Source organism: Oryctolagus cuniculus, chromosome X (assembly GCF_964237555.1).
Source record: "Oryctolagus cuniculus chromosome X, mOryCun1.1, whole genome shotgun sequence".
Taxonomy (NCBI): domain Eukaryota; kingdom Metazoa; phylum Chordata; class Mammalia; order Lagomorpha; family Leporidae; genus Oryctolagus; species Oryctolagus cuniculus.
This window is the reverse complement of record NC_091453.1, coordinates 96,710,791-96,737,257: the sequence shown is the minus strand read 5'-3', so window position 1 is coordinate 96,737,257 and position 26,467 is coordinate 96,710,791. Positions and strand designations below refer to the sequence as shown.

The window sequence follows — 26,467 nt, the reverse complement described above, 5'->3', positions numbered from 1 at the left end:
TGTCTGTGTTTATTCACAAGCACGTGCATTATAAAGAGCAAGGTAAACGGGGCATAACTAATTCTGGGCAACGTTAACCATAGGGCAGAATGGACACTGGTGCCAATATGCCGATCCAATCAGGTTGCAGGTCTCCTAGACAAGATGGCTCCCTAGGTGGGCCTAATGGGCCTGGGCTGCACCCAGGAGTAGAAGGCAGGGGTGGGGAGAAATGTGCCTGGGCTCAGGTAACTACTGAGATCGCCAGAGAGAGAGAGAGAGAGAGAGAGAAAATAAATCTTTTTAAAGATTAAAATAAATTTTAAAAATTTTGAAAAGATGTACTCAAAACACTGAAAGTGAAATCCACACAAACATTTATCTATGGCTGGGGCAAGCACAGCAGATAGTGGATTCTAGAAAGGCTCAACACTTTCTGCTGGTGCTGGGGAGTAAGAGAGGGATTCTTACTTTAAAATGTCACAACAGAGTATTTCTAGCCTTTTGATCCTCTTTTTCTTTCTAATTTACCATTCAAGTCATTTGTAGTAATGGTTATATTGCTTTAAAAATGTGCAAATGACCCCAGAGTGGTTCTTTACAAAATGATGATGCCATTTTTCTCAAAACTGAACTTCTTTATCTTCAGTTCTTCCTATATTCCAGGATCATGAGAAACATATTCACCAACTTCATGAGAGTACATATCTTTGGAATCAGTTAGGATTCTTTGTGTTACAAACAACAGAAAATATAATTCAAATACTTTACAAAAAAGATTTACTTGCTTATGTAACTTAAAGGCCAATGGTAGGATGGGCACCAAGGTATGATTTGGCCAACAATTCTATCAACTCTGTGCTTTTTCATAGGCTGCCTTTGTCTTCAGGTTAGCTTACTTCATGGAGGTGACATAGCTATGGTAATTTCAGACTTGAAAGTACACAGCATGTTTTTGAGACCAAAAATACTTTTCAGACACAGAATTTCACACTGATTGTGCTACCTGAGGTTACATCCCCGGAACCAAAAATTCTGGACAGAAGATTTAAAAAATCTGAGTGGCAATAACTGCAGATGGGCATCTGTTTTGCTAAAAACATAAAGATTTCATGGAGGAGGAGTTTAGGTCCAGAAACCTGGATTGTGAGTCTTATTTTACTGATTCAGATTGAGTGTCTCAGGGCTGGCACTGTGGCACAGAGGGTTAATGCCCTGGCCTGAAGTGCCGGCATCCCATATGGACACCGGTTCGAGACCCAGCTGCTCCCCTTCCAATCCAGCTCTCTGCTATGGCCTGGGAAAGCAGCAGAAGATGGCCCAAGTCCTTGGGTCCCTGCACCCGCGTGGAGGACTTAGAAGAAGCTCCAGATCTCTCTCTCTCTTTCTCACTCTGACTTTCAAATAAATAATAAGGGGCCAGCGCTGTGGCTCAGTGGGTTAACGCCCTGGCCTGAAGCACTGGCATCCCATATGGGCACCGGTTCTAGTTCCGGCTGCTCCTCTTCCCATCCAGCTCTCTGCTATGACCTGGGAAAGCAGTGGAAGATGGCCCAAAGTCCTTGGGCCCTTGCACCCGCGTGGGAGACCCAGAAGAAGCTCCTGGCTCCTGGCTTTGGATTGGCGCAGCTCCGGCCGTTGTGGCCATCTAGATAGTGAACCATCGGATGAAAGACCTCTCTCTCTGCCTCTCCTCTCTCTGTGTAACTCTGACTTTCAAATAAATGAATAAATAATAAAAAGTGGAGTCTTAACCATTACATAAAAAAAATTAGTGTCTCCATATTTTCTAGTAATGTATCCAACCAAACTCTTGAGCAGTTTGGTATTAAATAAGCTTCGCATAGTACTATAGTTTCATATAAGTTTCTCATCTTGATTCCTTCCATATTCAGGTCTGTTATCTGCTATGAAAACCTCCTTAGTTCTGTACTAGGATCTATCTTCTGTTACAATGGCCTATCTCAAGAATCAAAAATCTTCCTATACCTAAAAGAGAAAGCAAGGTCATAACTTCAATTTTTCCTACTATAAATAATTGTTTTCTGAATCCTATCTGTAATAGCATTGACGGAGAAAAGGTTACCATTGCAAAGTAATTATAACTGTTGCCAATGCTTTAAAAATGAGAGGAAAGACACCTTTTTTTTTTGAGAGTGCTTTGTACAAATATTACCCTTTCTATTTATTTTAAATAACCTGTCTTCTATTTACAAAATTACAACAATAGATATATTTCTGTGATCATAAGGATGTAAATAAAATAACATATATCCATACTCTTCCTTTTAACAGAAATATTACAATCCATTTGAAAACTGAGCCACTTTATTTTAAAGTACCTGAAAAGTGATTATAGTATAGGCAGCAAGATGATCTAATATAAATTCAAGACTCTGGTTTAGGGATATAGAATAACTTGTATAGAATAATTTGCACTGTATGACAGACCTTAAAGAATAACTAGTATAGATGAAAATAAACAAGAAGGATAAGTAAACAGGAGTATTATTATGCAGACATTTATGAACCATTAAGCATAATAATAGCTAGGGAAATAGCTTTCTGCTTGCTAGAGATAACCACTCTGAACTCAGATACATAATACTTCCAGTGAGAAACACAAGAATATATTACAAGCAGAATGAAATGCAGTATCTATGCACAATATTATATGAGAAGCAAAAGAATAATAATATCCACTACTAATGGACTTCTGATCAATCAAAGGAAAGATGATTACGGAATAATTTTAAAGCATGAATGAGGTAAAATATATTTTGAAAAATACAATTCTTCATTGAAAAAATCCCCCAGGTATTTCTTGTTGATGTATACCTTAGAATACAAAGTTGAAGGTTCAAAGTTTATAGACTGTCATCATTTCAGGTACCAAAAGCTCACTGACTTTAATCAGAATCATACTAGTCACACAAACAGCAGGGTGGTCCTAATTCTTTTTTGTTCTTGACAATAAATGTAATGACTATTGGCCCAAAGGCAATAATCACGCTTTTATAAAGCTATGGGCCGGTACAGTGGAGTAGTGGGCTAAGCCTCCACCTGTGGCACTGGAATCCCATATGGATTCAAGTCCTGGCTGCTCCTCTTCCAATCCAGCTCTCTGCTATGGTCTGGGAAAGCAGTATAAAATGGCCCACGTGCTTAAGGCCCTTGCACCCACGTGGGAAACCTGGAAGAAGCTCCTGGCTACTGACTTCGGATCAGCACAGCTCCGGTTGTTGCAGCCATCTGGGGAGTGAAGCAGTGGATGGAAGATCTTTTTCTCTGCCTCTCCTTTTCTCTGTAACCCTACCTCTCAAATAAATAAAATAAAATCTTTTTTTAAAGGTATATAAGTGTGGCCGGCGCCGTGGCTCAATAGGCTAATCCTCTGCCTAGCGGCGCCGGCACACCGGGTTTTAGTCCCAGTCGGGGCGCCGGATTCTTTCCCAGTTGCCCCTCTTCCAGGCCAGCTCTCTGCTGTGGCCCAGGAAGGCAGTGGAGGATGGCCCAGGTCCTTGGGCCCTGCACCCCATGGGAGACCAGGAGAAGCACCTGGCTCCTGCCTTCGGATCAGCGCGATGCGCAGGCAGCAGCGCGCCAGCTGTGGCGGCCATTGGAGGGTGAACCAACGGCAAAGGAAGACCTTTCTCTCTGTCTCTCTCTCTCACTGTCCACTCTGCCTGTCAAAAAAAAAAAGTATTTAAGTGTAATATAAATTTATAAATATATGCTGATTTCAAAATCAATTTTCACCTTTTCTTATCACTTCTATATAAGAATATGCAATTATTATAAAAAGTCAATGTTAAATGTAACTGAGAATGTATATATTTTCTAGAGCTACAGGGATTCAGTAACACAACCCTTTAGGAGAATAACTAGTTCAAACAATTAGATTCAGATTTAAATAATCAACTTATATTGTCCTTGGTTTTTATTTTTATTTGAGAGGCAGAGAGAGAGAGAAAAAGACAAACAGGCAAAAAGTTTCCATCCACTGATTCACTCCCCAGAGGCCCACAAGGGCCAGGCCTATGCCTAGAATTAAGCCAGGAACCAGGAACACATTCCAGTCTCCCAAGTAGGTGGCAGGGACTCAGTTATTTGAGTCATGAGAGCTGCTTCTGAGGGTGTGCATCAGCAGGAAGACGGAGTCGGGAGCTAGAGCCAGGCATCAAATCCAAGCAACCTGGTGGACATGCGTGTCTTAACCAATATATATATTTTTAAGATTTTTATTTTATTTCTTTGGAAGGCAGAGTTACAGAGAGAGAGACAAGGAGAAGGAGAAAGATCATCTATTTGCTGGTTCACTCTCCAGTGGCTGCAACGGCCGAGGCTGAGCCAGACTGAAGCCAGGAGCCAAAAGCTACCTCAGGGTCTCCCACATGGGTGCAGTGACCCAAGGACTTGGGCCATCCTCTGTTGCTTTCCCAGGTGCATTAGCAGGGAGCTGGATCAGAATTGGAGCACTGGGACTTGAACCGGTGCCCATACAGGATGCCGGCATTGCAGGAGGCAACTTTACCCAATACAACACAGCACAGGCTCCTTAACTAACATCTTAACCACTAGGTCAAATGCATGGCTCTCCCATGCTTTTTGATACATAATAAACTATTTCAAGATGGTAAAGACGTTTTCAAGATATTCCTTAAAATTCTTCCCACCAAAAACATGCTGAATCATATACAGTAATTTTTAATTAATGAGAATTTAATCAGGTAAACAATGACAAAATACAATACATTACTCAGAAATAGGATTCCAATTCCACATCACCCACCAAATGTTCATTTCTACTCTTCTCTCTCAATTACCCACACAAATGAGAAACACATTAAAAAATGGGCATCTTTTTGATTTGGTGCCAGAGAAAATTGTGATTTTCATGTGCAAATGATGTCTGCTTTGGGCAAAATGCTGTTAAATAATATAAATAAACCAATGAAATATGCCCATGTTTTACTAGTACAGCTTTACTATTTGTATCTGTGAAATATGTTGTATGAGAAGAAATAGAGTCTGAGATTTTTCTGGATACTTTTGGCTTACTGTCTTTAAAATTTCCATTGTTCTACAAATTAAACCTTAACCTGACATAGTGCATCATACTTACAAGAACTTGTGATGTGAGAAAATAACTTAAATGGATGGCTTGCATCAAGGGGCACTTTTAAAACCATTGACTGGTTCCACTCTAGTATGAGTTTCTGCACAACTTCACTGTTCCCAGGCTTAATGATGACCCTGAACTGTTCTCTCTACAGCATAGCTAACATTTATTGTCTCCCTGTGTTGGAGCACACTAGCACTGTGACAACAGGTTTGTCAGTGTTGTTATTTCTGTTTGTTTCTTGTTATTTAATCCTCATAACATCTTATGATCAAGGTATTATTGTTACCATTCTCTAAACAGATACAGAAGGAAACCAATTTTAAAATAATTCAATAATTCCTCATGACCATATAGTAAATGCTGAAGCCTGCATTCAAATCCAGGAAATATGACTCCAAAGCATGATGTTTTAACCACTGCACTACGGTCGCTTACTATCAAGGATCCTACAACGTAGATGGGGAGATAACATATGTATATACTCAGATGCTTGAACTAAAAACCTTCAGGTAAAGGCATTCTTTTTCTGTCCTATGATACAAGCACTTCCAAGTACAGTTGCTGATTCCTAAAAAATATATCTCAGCTTATATCTTAGCTGCACCTTGACCTCCAGAGCCTTAAGTACTCTGCTTGCTCACACCTTTCATTTTCTTTTCCTTCTCTAAAGCCAGTATAGTATTTAATAGGAAACATCAGAAACATTTTGATTAAAATCAAGAATAATGCAAAAGATATCTATTATCTCTCTACAATTCTGCATTGCAGTATTACTCAATTTAATTAGGAAAGAGAAATTAATTAAAATAAGGCATAAGGACAAACCAATTCAAATAATTCATTAAAATAGCATACAAAATTATCATATATAATTGATTGCTTTTAGAAACAAACAATAATTGCTAGAAATGTAATGGTAAAGAAACCCCTATATATAAATGAAAGAGGAAAATGAAACACTTAAGCATAAAATTAATCAAAAATGTGCATAACCTGCTAGAAAAAATCCTGAAAGATACAATGAAGTACACTCAAGCAAAAAGAAAAACATCTCTTTTCCTTGGCTAAGATGACTCTGAAATAATGATACCAGTTCTCTCTCAGTTAAATTTAAAACAATACAAATGAAAATTATCAAATTTGTTTGTTTTTCATTGGAGTCCATCCAAGTTGATACTAAATTATTTTTTTTAATTGGCCTGTTAGGGGCCAGCATTTTTTTTTTTTTGACAGGCAGAGTGGACAGTGAGAGAGAGACAGAGAGAAAGGTCTTCCTTTTTCCATTGGTTCACCCCCGCAATGGCCGCTGAGGCCGACGCACCGCGCTGATTCAAAGCCAGGAGCCAGGTGCTTCTCCTGGTCTCCCACATGGGTGCAGGGCCCAAGCACTTGGGCCATCCTCCACTGCCCTCCCGGGCCACAGCAGAGAGCTGGATTGGAAGAGGAGCAACTGGGATAGAATCCAGCGCCCCAACCGGGACTAGAACCCGGGGTGCCAACACCACAGGCGGAGGATTAGCCTACTGAGCCGTGGCGCCGGCTGATACTAAATTATTTTTAAGAAAATCAAAAAACAAACAGCAAAGTATTTGAAAGAGGGGACCTACAAGGTAGAATTAACCTAACATACACTAAAACCTATTATGTACTTTCATTATTAAAATAGTGCAGTATTAGTGAATTATTACACTATAGCCTAAGGGAGTAGAGTACAAGCCTAGACATGTATCCCAGTATGTAAAGAAATCTAGTACATGATAATGCTGACATCTCAAATCACTGAAAGAAAAGTAGACATTTACAAAAAATGGTACTAGAACAACAAGGTAAACATAAAGGAAAGAGTGAAAAAGAGAGATTATTTCACATCATACGGAAAGATAAAACTCACATGGATAAGAGGCCCAAATGTAAAAAGGTTAACCATTCAAATTTTATAATATAATCTGGATGTAGGGAAAGAATTTCTACTTATGTTTTCAAATCCAGATTCAACAACAGAAAATCTTCATAAATTTGACTATACAAAAAATGTAAAAGCATCCTAAGAACTCCAACAGAGAAGCCAAAACACAACTCACAAATCAAGGGGAAAAAAGTATGATAATTAAAGGGCTCATAGCATTATGTTTATAACAACTCCTAAAGTTGAAAAGATTAAAATTCTAATGGGAAATGGGTAAAGCCATGAATAGACAATCCATGTTATACATAAGATACTTCAAAAATGACATGGAAACATGAAATTAAAAAGTAATGTGGGGGCCGGCGCTGTGGCATAGTGGGTGAAGCCTCCACCTGCAGTGCCGGCATCCCATATGGGCGCTGGCTCTAGTCCCGGCTGCTCCACTTATGATCCAGCTCTCTGCTATGGCCAGAGAAAACAGTAGAAGATGGCCCAAGTCCTTAGGCCCCTGCACCAGCGAGGGAGACCCAGAAGAAGCTCCTGGCTCCTGGATTCGGATCGGCACAGCTCCGGCCATTGCGGCCATCTGGGGAGTGAACCAGCGGATAGAAGACCTCTCTCTCTCTCTCTCTCTCTCTCTCTCTCTCTCTCTCTCTCCCCCTGCCGCTGCCTTTCAAATAATATAAATAAATCTTTAAAAGAAAAAAGTAATGTGCATTTTCCAAGTTTCTGAAGTACCTTCATATAATTACATTTATTCATGTATTTGTATATGTTTATAGCTTAAACATGCAAAGATGTGCAACCTCACTCATCACAATAGAAATGAAAAAAAAAAACATTGGCAGTCTATTTTACCTGAGTAACAAAAATTATAAATTATGAAAATGCATTTTGTTGGTAAAACCATAGGAAAAGCAGCACTCTAACATATTGTGTGGGAATGTGAACTGGTGCAATGTTTATGGAGGGGCCTTTGCTAATATCTAACAAATAATATGCATTTACCTTTTGCTCCAGCAACTCAACACCTTAAAGATACAATCCCAAAAGCAGGAAAATGCATACACACTAGGTTATCCATTGAAGTGTTGTATGCAATTGCAAAATATCAGAAGCAATCTGAAGGCTTATACCTAGAAAACTGTGGTAAGGCCACAGGAAACAACATCATGCAAGGTGCCAAGGTTATCTGCAGTATGCTGTTTTGTTTAAGAGAAAAGGACTTTTCAGCTCTTTTGAACCATAAATTTAACCCGTGTACATGCCTGTGCCTAATGAAACCACCGAAAATAAAAGGAAATGGGATGAAGAGGAAGAAAGTACATCTGAGACTCGAGGACCAGTTTTGCAAGAACATAAGAAAAAGTTAAAGTGAAAAATGAGACTTCTCAGAGCAGACAAAATTTTAGCACACAGGGAAAGCACTCTATTAAGTGCTGATTTAGAAGAAAAAAATTAATAGATACAAGGGCAGAAAGGGAGAAATTCTCAATCTAATGTTAAAGTAGCAGCTAGAAAAGTACTTGATGATGCAGATCATAACTTTGATGTAAGTCAAAGAAAGAAAACTCAAATCAACCAAGAAGAAGAGAGATTAAAGAATGGGAGAACTGTGTTGGAAATTTTCCTGTCACATGTAATAAGAAGAAACTGAAGTCATTTTTTTAAGGAGCATGGGCCAATAGAATCTGTAAGATTTTGTTCTGATTCCAGCAGAGGGAACTCTATCCAAGAACTTGGCAGCAATCAAACATAAAATTCTTCCTGATCAGAAAAATATCCATGATTATGTAATGTTTAAGGACCAGAGTCCTGCTACAAAAGCAATGGAAATAAAAGGGGCTCATATTGCAAATGGATTTTAGAGTTGATCTTTCATCTGATACCTCATCTAGGAACAACAGATCAGTGTTTGTGGAGAACCTTTGTTACAAAGTTGAATCTGGGTTAGAACACTTCTTGGATTGTGGGAGTATTGTGGCAGTGAGAATTTTGAGAGACCAAGTTACAGGAGTTGGCAAAGGGTTTGGCTATGTGTTCTTTGAGAATAAAGATTCTGATCATCTTACTCTGAAAGTAAATAATTCATAACTAATGGGAAGAAAACTCAGAGTCATGTGTTCTGTTAATAAAGAAAAATTAAATTCAAAGTAAAAAAAATTCAAATCCCATTTTGAAGAATGATGGTAAACTTAATCAAGGAATTAATTTTGCTTTCAAAAAGGCAGGAGCACATTTTAAAGGTTTGTTTATTGGACAAAAATCTGTTTTCATTAAAAAGAAGAAAGGGAGCCAGTGTCATGGCTTAGTGGGTACAGCTGCCATCTGTGGCACAAGAGTCCCATATGGGAGTCAGTTCAAGTGCCTGCTGCTCCCTTCCAATCCAATTCCCTGCAAACATGCCTGGGAAAGCAGTGGAGGGTGGCCCAAGTCCTTGGGACCCTGCACCCACATGGAATAAGTTCCTGGCTCCTGGCTTCAGACTGGCCCAGCTCTGGCCATTGTGGCTATATGGAGAGTGAACCAATGAATGCAAGATCTGTGTGTGTGTGTGTGTGTGTCTGTGTGTGTGTGTGTGTCTGTGTCTGTGTCTCTGCCTCTCTCTCTGTAACTCTGCCTTTCAAATAAATAAATAAATCTTTAAAAAGAAGCAGAAGAGGGGCTGGCGCTGTGGTGTGCTGGATAAAGCCACCACCTGCAGTGCTGGTATCCCATTTGGGCAAGTTCAAGTCCCAGCTGCTCCACTTCCAATCCAGCTCTCTGCTATGGCCTAGGGAAAGCAGTAGAAGATGGCCCAAGTCCTTGGGCCCCTGCACCCACGTGGGAGACCCGGAGGAAACTCCTGGCTCCTGGCTTTGGATTGCCACAGCTCCAGCTGTTGTAGCCAATTGGGGAATGAACCAGTGGATGGAAGACCTCTCTCTCTGCCTCCCCTTCTCTTTCTGTATAACTCTGACTTTCAAATAAATAAGTCTTAAAAAAAAAAGGCAGATGCGGCGCCGGCACACCGGGTTCTAGTCCCGGTTGGGGCGCCGGATTCTGTCCCGGTTGCCCCTCTTCCAGGCCAGCTCTCTGCTATGGCCAGGGAGTGCAGTGGAGGATGGCCCAGGTGCTTGGGCCCTGCACCCCATGGGAGACCAGGAAAAGCACCTGGATCCTGGCTCCTGCCATCGGATCAGCGCGGTGCGCCGGCTGCAGCGGCGGCCATTGGAGGGTGATCCAACGGCAAAGGAAGACCTTTCTCTCTGTCTCTCTCTCACTGTCCACTCTGCCTGTAAAAAAAAAAAAAAAAAAAAAAAAAAAAGGCAGAAGAAGAGGAGGAAGAAAAAGAAGAGGAAGAAGAACAAAGTACAGAAGAAAAGTGGACCAGTTAAGGAACAGAAAACAAAAGTAGTAATCAGAAACTTTTATTTTTTAAATTTCCACCAAGCTCTGTAATAAAAGTAGGATGAACTTAAAAAAAAGAGAGAGAGAAAAGGAAACTAAGACTCTTTCTATATATACACACAAAAAGAAATATAGGAAGGATAAATCAGAAATAAATGGCATTTCTTACCTCCAAATGGTGCATGGGTGTAGGGTGGTAATATGAAGGATGAGAATGGGTAGAGGGTTTGTGATGACACTTCTCTCACTATATAATTTTGTTTATAGATTTGGAATCATGTCAATATCTTACTTTTATTAAGAAAGTAAAAACAATCAGGATGGAAAAAGCACCAAAAGAAAAATATAAACAGGAATAAAGAACTTCACAATATTTCAAATGAATGAAAACCCCACTGAACAGAAAGGAGGGAAAATAACCAAATTAATTCATTTTGACTATACACCCTTAGGCTACATACCAAATAGAATACTCTAAACAAACACCGAACTTAAGTGGAAAGCTTTGCTTTCTCCATTGCAATGAATTAACAATTTTCAAACTATCTGAGTCTGTGTGTTTCCTTTAGAGTAATGAGAAGAATGCATCCTGGAGAAAGGGAAACAGATTTCTTATTTTGGAGAAGGGAGTTAAAAAATGCAAAGATTGGAGCTTAGAATAAGGTTTTTGGTTTTATATCTGAATTGGAGTTAACAATACAACTCATGGTTTTTCAGATGTGTAGACTGACTGATGGATAGAAAGGCACATACATGTGCAATTTAGCTCAGCCTACCTATTACAAGGATCTAAAGCAATAGCATTCCCAAAACAGTGAACACCTAATGGTCCTGGAATATCTTGTTGTATCAGAAAATAATGCTAGGATAATGCCATAAGTATACAGAAGGCAGATTGAAGGGGCTCCCCATGACTAAATCTTGGACAAACTGAGCATCAAATAAATAATGTCAATGATGATTAATCATCAATTGAATCAATTAAGAATACTGATATACGTGGATGAATAAATGGAGGAGTAGGGAAAGTTCTTTTTGGTAGTAAACTAGCACCTAATAAATATAAAAAGAATTACAGAATTACAAAATCACTCCTTTGTCAACTGTTATAGGAAGTAATGATTCAGGAAGAATTTATCAATGGATTCTTAATATAGTGGGTGCAAATTTCATGAAAGAGAGCACATCAAATCACCTCAGAGTATACTCTCAAATATAAAGGGATCTCAAATAAATTAATAGAAAACGTGTCTAACATAGGGATTTCAAACTATAATTACCTTTTAATTCCATTTTCCCACAAATTTTTGAAGTACACTTGAACTAATCCATTATAAAAGAAAGGATAGTAACTTTCAAAATGAGAAACTGGACTGATGCCATCTGAACCACATGACAAAAGGTACCACCACCTCTAATGGTGCTGCTCGATAGGATGCTTGAAAAAGACACAATGTCATTTCTGTGGATTTCCTATCAAAACTACACAAACTGAAGATAATCACGAGGAAACAACAGACTCACTCAAACTGAAAGATGATATAACTGACTTAATTCTTCAAAGACATTAAAGTCATGTGCAACTTGGGAGGCACCAGGTAATGGCTTAAGTGGATGGGTCCCTGGCACCCACGTGGGAGACTTTTGTGTTTTAAGTTCCTGGCTTTGGCTTGGTTCATTTTCAACTGTTGGCATTTGGGAAGTCAAGCAGCACGCGTGAGCTCTGTAGTTCTAGTAGTTGCTGAGAAATACTCCAAGGGGAAGGCTCTGTGGCATAGTGGGTAATGCTGCCGCCTTCAGTGCTGTTAACCCCTAGGGGTGCCAGTTCGAGACCTGACTGTTCCACTTCCAATCCAGCTCTCTGCTATGGCCTGGGAAAGCAGCAGAAGATGGCCCAAGTCCTTGGGCCCCCCCTGCACCTGTGTGGGAGACCCAGAGGAAGCTCCTGGCTCCTGGTTTCAGATCAGCCCAGCTCTGACCATTGCATCCATTTGGGGAGTGAACCAGCGGGTGGAAGACCTCTCTTTGTCTCTCCCTCTCTCTGTAATTCTGTCTTTCAAATAAACACAATAACTCTTTAAAAAAATAAGTTCATGTAAAATGGAAAAAAAAGATAATTAAATTTTCATGCAAAAAATTGAGAAATCAATGCATAGATTCTTTTTATAATGCTCTGGTGTGTGTGTGTGTGTGTGTGTGATTTTAATATCTTTGAAAACATGGCAACATCTATCTAATGGATGAGTCTACTCATCTATTCTTTCTTTTTTTTTTTTTAAGATTTATCCATTTATTTGAAAGACATAGGCAGAGAGAAGTCTTCCATCTGCTGGTTCAATCCCCAGATGGCCACAAAGGCCAGAGCTGCACCAGTCTGAAGCCAGGAGCCAGGAGCTTCTTCTGGGTCTCCCATATGGGTACAGGGGTCTTAGAATACAGACCATCTTCTACTGCTTTCCCAGGCCACAGCAGAGAGCTGGATTGGAAGTGGAGCAGCCAGGCCTTGAATCTGCACTCATATGGGATGCCAGCACTGCAGGCAGAGGCTTTACCCGATACACCACAGCACCTGCCCCTGTTCATCCATTCTTTCCTCCTTCCATATCTAGCTCTCCATGTAAATTTCTTTTTATTGATTTTTCAGTCTGTATATTTATATACATGAGATGTGTATCTGGAGAATTTCTAAAGCTCGAATTCTGGTTTTTTGTTTGTTTAAGATTTATTTACTTATTTGAAAGGCAGGGTTACAGAGAGGCAGAAGCAGAGGCAGAGAGAGGGATCTTCCATCAGCTGGTTCACTCCCCAAATGGCCACAATGATGCAAAGCCAGGAGCCTGGAGCCTCCTGGGGGTCTCCCATGTGAGTGCAGGGGCCCAAAGACTTGGGCCATCTTCTACTGCTTTCCCAGGTCATAGCAGAGAGCTGCATTGGAAGTAGAGCAGCCGGGTCTCAAACTGACACCCATGTGGGTTGCTGGCACTGCAGATGGCAACTTAACCTGCTGTTCCACAGCATTGGTCCCTATCTGGAGTATTTCTCAGCAACTACTAGAACTACAGAGCTCCCATGTGCTGGTTGACTCTCCAAATACCAATAGTTGGAGACGGACCAAGGCAAAGCCAGAAGCCTAAAACACAGTCTCCCACGTCAGTGCCAGGGACCCAACCACTTAAGCCTATCCCTGCTGCCTCCTAGGGTGCACATTAACAGGAAGCTGGAATCAGGAATGGAGCGGGGACTCAAACCCAGACACTGATACGAGATGTGCGTGTCCCAATCCAGTGTCTCAATGGCTGCAGCAGACATTTGCTTTTGAAGGTAATATATTCAACTTTATGATGATAATGCAGTTTAATTAGAACTTTTGAATTTGCTACTAAAAGGTTATACCAAATTCTCAACTGAGATAATCAAAGCGTATTCCTATCACAGACAATTTCTTTCTAAAAAAAAGTGAAAGGGCAAGAGCAGTAGAAGGGTCTTTTAATTAAAAAGTTCCAGTAATGTCTACTTCACAGCCAATGTAGCAACACAGCAAGCTAGACTAGTAGCACTGGTGACAAAGAGTATCCCCAAATACTGTAACCAGAAGGTAGTACCAGGCTAAGGAAACTACCTCAAACACAGCAGAGAGATTATCAGGCAACTCCTGGGAACGATACTAACAAATGTCATTTTAAGCATAAATTCACTTCACCTATTCAAAATTCCAAAACCACATTAACATTCCAAGGGAAGAATGGTTATTAACAGAGATGACGTGCAGTTTATCATTTAAAATTGTAAATAGGAAATGTATTATATCCCAATTATGTTATTCATAGATATTTAGATAACCATGAGCATTTGGGATCCCAGCCAATATCACAGTGGCCTAGAATACATCTAATGAAATGTGGTAATCTCACCATCGACCACCATGGAATAATATAATTAAAGTTACAATAAAGAAAACAAAAAAATACATGAACACGAAGGCATTTGCTAAATAAAAGTATCCTGAGTGAAGAAAACAATATACTATTAAAACAAATGTGCCGGCCAATATGACAGCAATTTTCAAGATTATCATACTGAGGCTTAAATATCTTAAATATTTACAAGCTTAAATATCATACAAGATCCTTCATAAATAATAAAAATTAATATTTCTGTAAGTGTATCAACTTAAAATGTGTTTATAATTTCTGGTCCTTTTTTCCCTATTTTTCCACCCTTTCCCATTTTACTTTTATCTCCTAGTAGATTCTTGTTCCTTAATTGAATATCATTTATCCCAGATTATGTATTCTGCTGTATCTAACATTTGTTAAACAAATATTTATTATTTTTAATCCCAAACTATGATTTAACCCTTATTTCTCTCATTTTACCTGACATGTATTTCTCCTACTTTCCTATCAACCACATCCTAATTATGTTAGATAACTGGAGATTGTTCATTCTTTAAGTATTATTATTATTCACACAATTAACAATTAATTTTATACATTGGTGTTACTTAAATGAAATTATATTTATCAAATTAGGTTGCGCTACATCTATCTACTTTTGCTGCTCACCTTCATACCTTAACTTCCCCTTTCTGGAGACATATACGCTTATTCATCTGTTTTATTTTCCTCCTGATCTCAAAGTAATGATTTATACTTTTGTGCTTTTCTGTTACAGATTTTTTAATCCATATTTTTTTAAAGATTCATTTATTTATTTGAAAGTAAGAAATACAGAGACAAAGCAAGGGAGGGAGGGAGGGGGAGAGAGAGAGAAAGAAAGAGAGAGAGAGAGAGAGATTCCATCTGCTGATTCACTTCCCAGACGGATGCAACATCCAGAGCTGAGCCAGGCCAAATCCAGGAGCTAACAAAATAATCCGGGTCTCCCACCAGTGTACAGGAGTCCAAACATGGGCCACCTTGCGCTGCTTTGCCCAGGCCATTAGCAAGGAGCTAGATAGGAAGCAGAACAGCTGGGACACGAAACAGTGCCCACATGGGATGCTGGTATCCCAGGCAGCAGCTTTTCTGGCTAAGTCATAATGCCACCCCCTTAAACTTGATTTTGAAGAGGATAATCATCCTAAACCTTTGTTCTACTTAGCTCCTATTTTGGATTCCATTAACAGTACAAGATCACAGTGTGTGATACAATTTTTCTAGTTGAATCAATGATTTATTCAACAAAGTTGTGCCTCCATGCTGGGTATTAGATTGACCATATGAACTTGAAATACACTTTCCACACAATTTTCTCCATTAAAAAATTAGAGGGGCCAACACTGTGGTGTAGTAAAGCCAGTGCCTGCCGTGCCAGCTCTCTGCTATGGCCTGGGAAAGTCCTTGGGCTCCTGCACCCACGTGGGAGACCTGAAAGAAGCTCCCTGGCTCCTGGTTTCAGATCAGCTCAGCTCCAGCTGTTGCGATCATTTGGGGTGTGAACCAGCAGATGTAAGAACTCGCTCTCACTCTCGTTCTCGCTCTCTCTCTGTCTCTCTGTAACTCTGCCTTTCAAATAAATAAATAAATCTTAAAAAAATTAGATTCATTTTGAAATGTATCAAATTAACCTGATATTTAGACAAAGTCTCACAGCTTGATTTAACTATTATTTCACTGTCTTTCTTCCATCTACCATTTGTACTTTCCATCTTAAAATGTGGAACATAAGCTAATAAACCTCACTGAAATATATATGGTGAAGAGACTGAAGATATTCATAAGCTGAATCATTAAATTGACTTTTTAAGATAATGGGAGTCCTTCATTCCAAATCATTTCATCAAGAGCAGCATTTTTCAGTGAATCAGTCAGTAAAAAATGAATGTACTCTTTCTGACCAGTTTTATGTTAATTTTTATTTACAGGAAAGGAAATTAGATGCAATTCTTTTATTAAATTCACATAAACGTTAATATCATACTTTTGCCTGGAATATTAATTGCCTTTTCTTAGGACTTTCCGAGATGAGCTTTGGTAATCCAAAGATCTCAGCTGATATTGGAAAAATAAACAAAATTTGCAAATCAAATAAGTAGTGTAGATTCTCATTTATCTAATTAGAAAATACAGTGTCTCTTACTATATAGAGCTCAATACCTGATTAAAAATTAAACCATAAAAGAAATTACTTCTAAAAATTGCTACACTGAGAAGCATTAGGCATTACACAACAAAATATGATCATTGTCAAAGTATTGATTACTTTATTTAAAAAACAAAGTGTTCAAGGCTATATTTCTCTAAACTGAACTATTAGTTCTATACCATAAATATCAGAAAAGAAACGAGAAACGACCAATCCAAAACATAAAGAATCAACTCTCATCTCCATGAGCTCCTCCGCGAACACACACCAGAAAAAAATAAAAACAGCATTAGCATACTTGCCTTGATTCCTAAATGGTAATTTTATGATAAAAATTTAAATCATTTTGATGACTTTTCATAGATTGAACAAACACATATAATATTAGTAAACTTCTATTATTTCGTTTGTGTCAAGCACTCTTTCAAAAACCTCACTTGGATTACATCATTGAATTATCATGACAGTACTAACAAGGAATTATCCTATCTGTTTTATTGATGTGGAAATGAATGTCCAAGTCCAATACCTTAAGTAATAGCTAAAAATAACCTAGCCAGGAATAAAACTCAATTTGTCAACTTGGATTTTTTGGTCTTAAACACTACAAAATATTGCCTTACATTCTTTTTTTAAGATTTATTTATTTATTTGAAAGGCAGAGTTACAGAGAGGCAGAGGCAGAGATCTTCCATCTGCTGGGTCACTTCCCAGTTGGCCTCAACAGCCGGAGCTGAACCAATCCAAAGACAGGAGCCAGAAGCTTCCCCCGGGTCTTCCACCCAGGTACAGAGGCCCAAGGACTTGGGCCATCTTCTACTGCTTTCCCAGTCATAGCAGAGAGCTGGATTAGAAGAGGAGCAGCTGAGACTCGAACCAGTGCCCAAATGGGATGCCGGCACCACAAATGGCAGCTTTACCCACTACACCAGAGCATCGGCCCCACCTTACATTCTTTCTATGTTTATTAAAATTTTTTCAAATCATTTTTGTATTTATCCTTAGTTTTTTGGGATCTGTTTGGGAAAACTATGTGTTTTAAAAATATATTCACATTATTTGTGTTGTGAAAGTTTTTACAGAAAGTTGTTCATGCTATTGGTAGTGATGTTCCATTTTTTCATTTTAATAGACTTATGCTTTGCCTTCTCATTTTTTTTCTTCAACAGTCTTATATCACATGGGTGGCAGGGACTCCAGTATTTCAGACATCATCTGTTGCCTCCAGAGCATGTGTTAGCAGAAATTGGAACAGGTAGTAAAGCCAGGATTCAAACCAGGCAATCAGATCTGAGATGCAAGTATCTTAAGTGGAGTCTGTTGCATCAAATGCCTGTCCCTTTCTAATATCTTAAAGTGGAAATCGATTCACTGATTTTTGGCCTTTTTCTAATGTACATATTCATATCCCTTTAAAAACTCTTTCGAGGCCAACGCTGTGGTGTAGCAGGCAAAGCCATCACTTGAAGTGCCGGCATCCCATATGGGCGCCAGTTCAAGTCCTGCCTGTTTCACTTGCTATCCAGCTCTCTGCTACGGCCTGAGAAAGCAGTAGAAGATGGCCCAAGTCCTTGGGACCCTGCACCCATTTGGGAGACCCGGAGGAGCCTCCTGGCTCCTGGCTTTGGATTGGCGCAGCTCCAGCCATTGAGGCCAATTGGGGAGTGAACCAGCAGATGGAAGACCTATCTCTCTCTCTCTCCATCTCTGTGTAACTCTTTCAAATAAACAAATAAATCTTTAAAAAATTCTTTCAACATATAAAAAATTTTGACATGTATTTTTCTGAATGTGTAGTTCTACATGTTTTATTATCTAATTTTTTTATTACTTTCTTTGACCTATGATATATTTTAAAGTGTGTGCTTTACTCTAACACACAGCAATTGTAGTTAACATTTTTTGCTTTTGTTTCCCAATTTAAATGACATTGTGGTCAGAAAATGGTCTTTGTGTCACTAACCCTTCAGTAATTAATACTTGCAGTGTTCGTGTTCCCTGTATCAACTTTTAAAAATGTTCTACATGTTCTGTAGAATGTATGTTCTGTAATTATGGGAATTTAGAATGCTAAATTTATTCAATGGGTAATTAGCTTAAAATTCTTTATATACTTAATTTTTTATCTGCTAATTCTAGGAATGGTTAGTTAAAATCTCAAGAGGCCAGCACTGGGGCCCAACAGGTTAAGCTTGCAGCAACACTAGTACCCTATATGGGAGCACCTGTTCAAATCCCTACTGCTTTTCTGTCTGATCTGGTTCACGACTAATGCACCTGGGAAAGCAGTACTTGGGCACCTGCCATGCATGTGGGAAATCCAGATAGAGCTCCAGGCACCAGGCTGGCACCTGGCTTCCACCTGGGCTAGCCGTGGCCACTGAGGTTGTCACTCCCCCTCTTCATGGAGGAACGACACAGGACCCTGCGCTGTTCTTTTGTCTGCTCGGCCCTCCCCGGGTTTGCTGCTGCTTCTTCCCGGGTTGGCTGCCGTCCCTTCCACCTCCGTGGAAGGGTGGTTCCCCCTGCCACTTTTCCCCACTTCCGCGGGGGAGCGGCACACCGCCGGCCGGCTCTCTCGGGGGCTGCACAGGTGTTCCCTCAGGTGTTCCCCTTAGATGTTCCTGGTGCATGTTGTCTCTCTCCTCCTTTATAGTCCTCTTCCACCAATCCCAACTCTGCTACCCACACGCCGAGTATGCTGCTCTCCTCCAATCAGGAGCAGGATCAGCTCCTGGAGGTCATCACTCAAGTTGGCAAGAGGCAGCTGCGTAGAAGCTGTTTTCTCCTCTCCCAGTGCCATATTGTGGGAGAGCAGATGCATAGAATAAGTCTTAATTCCAGTAACTCAGTCCAGTCCGGGTTGCTCCCCACAGAGGTCATTTGGAGAATGAATCAGCAGATGGACGATCTCTCGCTCTGTCACTTTGCCTTTCAAATCAATCAATCAATCTTTCTTAAATAGTAAAATCTCCTGGTGCTGGTGCTGTGGCATAAAGCCACTGCCTGCTGTGCCCGCATTCCATATGAGCTCTGGTTCAAGACCCGGCTGCTCCACTTCTGATCTAGCTCTCTGCTATGGCCTAGAAAAGCAGTCAAAGATGGCTTAAGTCCTTGGGCCGCTGCACCCCTGTGGGAGATCTGGAAGAAATTCTTGACTCCTGGCTTCAGATTGGCCTGGCTCCATCATTGTGGCCATTTAGGGAGTGAAGCAGCAGATGGAAGACCTCTCTCTCTCTCTCTCTCTTTCTCTCTCTCTCTCTTTCTCTCTCTCTCTCTCTCTCTCTCTGCCTCTGCCTCTCTGTAACTCTGCCTATCAAATAAATATTCAAAAAAAAGTAACAATGGTGTTAGATTGATCAATTATTTTCTGTTTTTGCATTGCATGTTATTTCCTTCCTTTTTTTCTACTATTCTTTATCTAATTGATTAAACTGGCTCTTAATAAATTTGATCCTCTCTGATAGGAGCATTTAATATCATATACTTCCTTAATTTGAAATTCTCATATATACTTCTAGTAGCTATAGTCTTGGAAATCTAATTGTATTTATTCTGGGAGATTCATTTTCATAATGACTTCTTTCTTCTGTTTTTTTTTTTTTTAATCCTATTTATTTATTGTGTTTGAAAGGCAGAAAGACAAATACAGCTCTTCCATCCACTAGTTCACTCCCCTAATGCCCACAACAGAAGCTGGGTCATCCTTATGCCAGAAGTCAACTCAATCCCCACTATTCCAAGTTGCTGGCAGGGACAGAAGTGCCTCACAGGGTGTACTTTGGAATAGGAAGCAGAGCCAGACTAGAACCCAGGAATTCTGTGTAGCATCTCAATGCTGTGGCAAGTGCCCACCCCCTGTATTTTATTTTTACAGAGTTCCAATCCATTTATTGGTATAGAGCTTACCTTATAATTACACTAAAAAGGATGCTAATTCTTGATTTGAGGAACTTAATTTTTCCCTTATTTTACCTGTTTTTAATTTCTCTGGTGGAAACCATCTTACTTTTTTTTTTCTTTGAAAGATTGATTGATTTGAAATGTAGAGTGGCAGCATGACAAGAGGAGAGGGAGAAGGAGATGCCCAAGTACATGGGCCTTCATCTGTTGCCTTCCAGGTACATTAGGAGGGAGCTATATTGGAGACGTAAAGTAGGAAGGACATGGTATGCAGGCACCTCAAGTGAAGGTTTAACTCACTGCTCCACAAGAGCCACCCCCTATTTTACTTTTGATCATATTGAAGCTATTCTATGTCACTTAAAATTTTGATTACAAATTGACTCATCGAGCCGGCACCGCGGCTCAACAGGCTAATCCTCCGCCTTGCAGCGCCAGTACACCGGGTTCTAGTCCCGGTCGAGGCACCGGATTCTGTCCCGGTTGCCCCTCTTCCAGTCCAGCTCTCTGCTGTGGCCCGGGAAGGCAGTGGAGGATGGCCCAAGTGCTTGGGCCCTGCACCCCATGGGAGACCAGGAGAAGTACCTGGCTCCTGGCTTCAGATCAGCGTGGTGCACCGGCCGCAGCGTGCCGGCCGCAGCAGCCATTGGAGGGTGAACTAACGGTAAAGAAAGACCTTTCTCTCCGTCTCTCTCACTGTCCACTCTGCCTGTCAAAAAAAAAAAAATTGACTCATCATTCAGTATGAAGATATTTAACTATAAACCTAACAGAAATAACAATCCATTAATAAATTTCCATTATTAGTTTTTCTGGGTGGTAATACTATATAGCACTGCATAAGGTTTATTTTTTCCATTTTAAAAATATAAAAATAACTTAAAGAGAAATATCTCAAAATTGCTTATTTTAAATACAGCTGGGGTTATATGTTAAAAACAGTGAAACAAAGAAATTATCCTATATTTTAAGAGAGGATATTGAGGAAATATGAAACAACTCATGTTTTTTTTTTTTTTTTTCTACAAATCTTGAGTAGGTACTTAAAAATTACACAGAGCCTGTGATATTTCCCATTCTTTAGTGTGGTAAGAAAAAGTGATTTTACCAGGATGGTACAGTAAGACACTGGGGTCAAAGAGGAAATTAAGGTAGGCTTGTCTCTTTCCACGTATTTCAAGGCTGTTGATGGACATGTGTATAGTAGTGGAAAATCTGATGTGCACATTCCAAGGGTGCTCTGCCATGTTGTTTCAGCTTTCATACTACAAGCAAGTGTCCTTTGAGTGGTCTATTTAGTGCCATGTTTGTCACATTTTTGTGCTCTTTGTTGGAGATTTCATTGTTTAAATTGACCTCCAAGCACAGCATTGAGATACTAATGTTCCTAAGCACAAGAAGGCTTTAATGCGCTTTAAGGAGAAAATACGTTTTTTAGATAAGCTTTGTTTTGGTTTTAAGGGCACACATATTTCAAGTGTGTTAAGGACAACTGCTCTCATTTTTGGTGCCATTATGAATTTATTCCAATTTTCACTCCTTTGTTGACATTTTCAATTAGGCATATGGAAAAAGAGGAGAAAAACACTTATGTTTAGTAAAAAGCAATGAATGTTATTTTTTTAAAAATCAATTCTTGGTTATTTACTGATTTGCTTAGAAGATCTATATTATTATGGGCCAGCCTTTGGCACAGCCGGGTAAACTGCCACCTGCAATGTCCGATCCTGCATTGGAGTGCTGGCTCCATTCCTGACTGATCTGCCTCCAGTTCAGCACCTGATCATGCACCCAGGGAAAGCAGCAGATGATGGCCCAAGTATTTGGGCCCCTGAGCCCAGGATGGAGTTCCTGGTTCCTGGCTTCTGTATGGCTGTTGTAGCTGTTTGGGAAGTGAACAAGCAAAAGGAAGATTTCTCTATCTCTCCTGCTCACTTGCTAGCTTGCTGTCTCACTATCAGTTGCATTACCTTTCAAATAAATGAACAGATCTTTAAAAAATGAAGTTCCTATTATGTGTCATCATTGTGATAGATGCTAATGATACACAAGTAAACAAGAGAACTATCTGATCTATGGAATTTATAGAACATGGTAGAGATACAAAATAGACATGTAAGCAAATAAATAGATAATGGCAAATGTTATGAAGATGTATGAACAAAACAAGTTTTATATGGAGAAAGCAAACAGGCTTCTGATACAGAAAATACAGACTGCTGGGAGACAAAAATGACTCAGTTTTCTATTACCCAACAGTGGGAATTGAGAAACATCACTAAAACAATCTCTTCCACTGTCTAGAAGTCTTTGGCCAGGCTTTATGTTAGACATTGGGTCACTAGTGAACTCACGCCATTCAAAAAGATGGTAATATTGATCTATATCTCTTTCATCAAAATAAATGTATAAACTGTAGTAAATAAAACAATATCCACTTACCAGAAATGTGCCAGATGAAATGATGGAGGGAAGAAGAGAATCTGCAAGTATATATTAATATGGAGACATTAAGGAGCTTAAAAATGATACATTGCGAACTTACTCTGTGAAACTGGCAATCTGCCAGAGTAGTAATACCCTGTGTACCAAAAGGCATATCTGAGGTCAGAAGCAGTGAAGCATTTCATTATGATTTTTGCTTTTATCTGTTAATTTTTCAAAGAATTTCTTAAGCATGTTCTCCTCAATCAGGCTTAAGATGTATTGCTAAAATATGTAAAGATAACAGATTGATACTAAACTATAATTCCAGAGCATTAACAGTCTGGCTTTAACACACTCCCAGAGTAAATGCAAATATGGTACAATTAATTTCTCCCTTCCCTTTGCCACTCCTCTCCCCTCTCCCACCCCGCAATTTATAGTGTTGACTCCAGCTCTGAAACTATGGGTATTATATAGGAACACACAGGAAACCGTAGGTATGTTAAAACAATGAAGTAAGGATTTTGACCACTTCCTTGCTTTTATTTTCTTTCATGATTTTACATAAATCACGACTGTGAAAGAAGGATCAATCTGTTTCTTTGTAAAAATATCTACTCAGAAGGAAAATTTCTGGAAATATAAAGCTTTTACATAGCTTTGTGATTATCATTATAAGATCCCCATATTTTTCACAATATAACAAGCAAGAAGTTGGAAAGTGATTGCGAAAGTCAGCTTTTTATGTTTTAAATTTAATCTGGAGAAAAAAAGTTGAACTGCGCTAGTTTTGATATGTTTATCTAGTTATGTTTTTAACTTCATTTAATTATTAATACCTTAAAATGGTTGCATTAGAATTTGAGTCTACTACATTAATTATTTTAATGTAAATAGGCTACTTGTCTGTTTATTTTTTTAAAAAAAGATTCATTTATTTATTTGAAAGTCAGACATACAGAGATAGAGACAAATTTATTTGTTACCTGGCAAATAATCAGGCCCCTGCTGCTCACCGCTTGGATAGCCAATTCACCAGAAAGGAGTGTTGGTAAGAAGAAAGACTTTATTTCAAGAAGCAGTCACCTTGGGGAAAGATACACCTTGATCCAAAATGTGCTCTAGGGGGTCGGTACTGTGGAGTAGTAGGTTAAGCCTCTGCCTGCAGCGCCGGGATCCCATTTGTGCACCAGTTCTTATCCTGGCTGCTTATCTTCCGATCCAGCTGTCTGTCACAGGGCTGGGAAAGCAGTGGAAGATGGCCCAAGTGCTTGAGCCCCTGCACCCATGTGGGAGACCTGGAAGAAGCTCCTGGCTCCTGGCTTCAGATCGGCCCAGCTCAAGCCATTGTGGCCATTTGGAGAGTGAACCAGCAAATGAAGACCTCTCTCTCTATCTCTCGCTCTTTCTCTGTCTGTAACTCTTCCTCTTGAATAAATAAATAAACCCTTTAAAAAAAAAAAAAAAAAAAGGTGCTCTTTCCGTCCAACAAGTCAGCAAGAGGGGTTTTTAAGGGACAGGGACAGTTGTAGGGTGAGATTAGAAAGAACACAAAGAGTCTATTCACTTGACAATTGTGCAAATGTCCAGGCTTTGTTCTGATGAGGTTCCAGCCAGCACCTTGCCTCCGGGGAGGCCAGTGTCAGCCAGGTGCAGGCCTCTTGCCTAAGGGGCTCAGTAGGGTGGAGGCTCCTTTGTTAGCTGCATCAAAGTCCCCATTTCAAATCACTGCCCCTCAGCAGGCTCCAGAAATTCTCATGCAAATATTACGGTCCACGATTGGGCACAGGTCATTCACAATATCAGTAGCTAGTTTTCGTTTTATAAAATATGAAAAGAAGGGAAAGAAGAGGAAGATATACATATTACAGATTACAAGAGACAGAAAGAGAGATCTTCCATCTGCTGGTTCACTCCCCAAATGATTGCAAAGGCCACACGGAGCTGGGCTGAAGTCAGGCTCCAGGAACTCCATCAGGGTCTCCCAGGTGGGTGATAGGGGCCTAAGTACTTGGGCCATCCTGTGCTGCTTTTTTTTTTTTTTTTTTTTTTTTTTTTTTTTTTTTTTTTTTGACAGGCAGAGTGGACAGTGAGAGAGACAGAGAGAGAAAGGTCTTCCTTTTTTGCCGCTGGTTCACCCTCCAATGGCCGCCGCTGCAGCCGGCGCACCGCGCTGATCCTGGCAGGAGCCAGGAGCCAGGTGCTTTTCCTGGTCTCCCATGGGGTGCAGGGCCCAAGCACCTGGGCCATCCTCCACTGCACTCCCTGGCCATAGCAGAGAGCTGGCCTGGAAGAGGGGCAACCGGGACAGAATCCGGCGCCCCAACCGGGACTAGAACCCGGTGTGCCGGCGCCGCAAGGTGGAGGATTAGCCTATTGAGCCACGGCGCCGGCTGCCTGTGCTGCTTTTACCAGGCCATTAGCAGGGAGCCAGATGAGAAGTGGAGCAGCCAAGACAGAAACTGGTGCCCAAGACAGAAACTGGTGCCCATATGGGATGCCAGTTTCACAGTGCTATTTAACCCACTAAGCCACAGCACAGACCCCAAACTTTTAGATCTCTTTTTTTTTCTAGCTAGTGTTTCCAAAAAAAAAAAAAAAGAAACAAAAAACAACACTCAAAACTAGTTGGAGGCATTGCTGTAGAACACCTAAACTGGATCAACTCACCTGATGCATAAAAAGCGCACAGCAAGGAGCCCGGCAGCTATCACTTCATTACCGGGCTCCCCAAGCGATTAGAGGAAGAGATTTTTACAGATTGAAATTGGGGCTGAAAGGTGGGGGATCAGCTCATGTCCAGGTTCCTGGCTGGTCAGTGGAGCTTGTGATCTTCCTTTGACTGGTCAGTGATCCGAGCTTTTTAGGGAATCTGTGATGTCCAGGTGAGCTCTGGGGGTTACATGAAGATGGCAGGTACATTCTGCCTAGACCTGGAATTCTCTTATACAAATCACCCCAGGACAACACTAGCTATCAATGTTCTTATCCATTGGAGGAGCAAATGACTCCTTGAGTCCAGTGATTAGAACTTTGTAAGGCCAGCTGGATCACACCCTTAAGAGTAAATTCCTGGCCTTTGCCGCTGCTCACTAGGCTAATCCTCTGCCTGCGGTGCAGGTACCCCGAGTTCTAGTCCCGGTTGGGGCGCCGGATTCTGTCCCAGTTGCTCCTCTTCCAGTCCAACTCTATGCTGTGGCCCGGGAGTAAAGTGGAGGATGGCCCAAGTGCTTGGGTCCTGCACCCGCAGGGGAGACCAGGAGGAAGCACCTGGCTCCTGGCTTCGGATCTGCGCAGCACGCCAGCCGTAGCGGCCATTTTGGGGGTGAACCAATGGAAGAAGACCTTTCTCTCTGTCTCTCTCTCTCTCTCTCACTGTCTAAACTCTGCCTGTCAAAAAAAAGAATGAATTCCTTTTGATAAAGGACAAGAAAGGATGCCTTGGGCTAAGGGAGACAGACAAGAGGCTAGGTCCTGCTTTTACATTATGGGGGTTCAGTTTGACTAGCATACCTATTAAAATTACAATATATACTTATATATATGCTAAATACTATCCATTCAAGGAACAAATAATTATATTTTGTCAAATTCACATTTTAAATAGAAAAGTGTACATTTTCAAGAGAGAGCTTTGCCTAGTGGTAAAA

At 40.3% G+C, this 26,467-nt stretch overlaps 1 pseudogene; it reads left to right on the top strand.

The window, feature by feature from the left end:
• LOC100348433 (RNA-binding protein 34-like) overlaps nt 1-26,467 on the top strand; it is a 91,269-nt pseudogene that overhangs the window by 40,092 nt on the left and 24,710 nt on the right.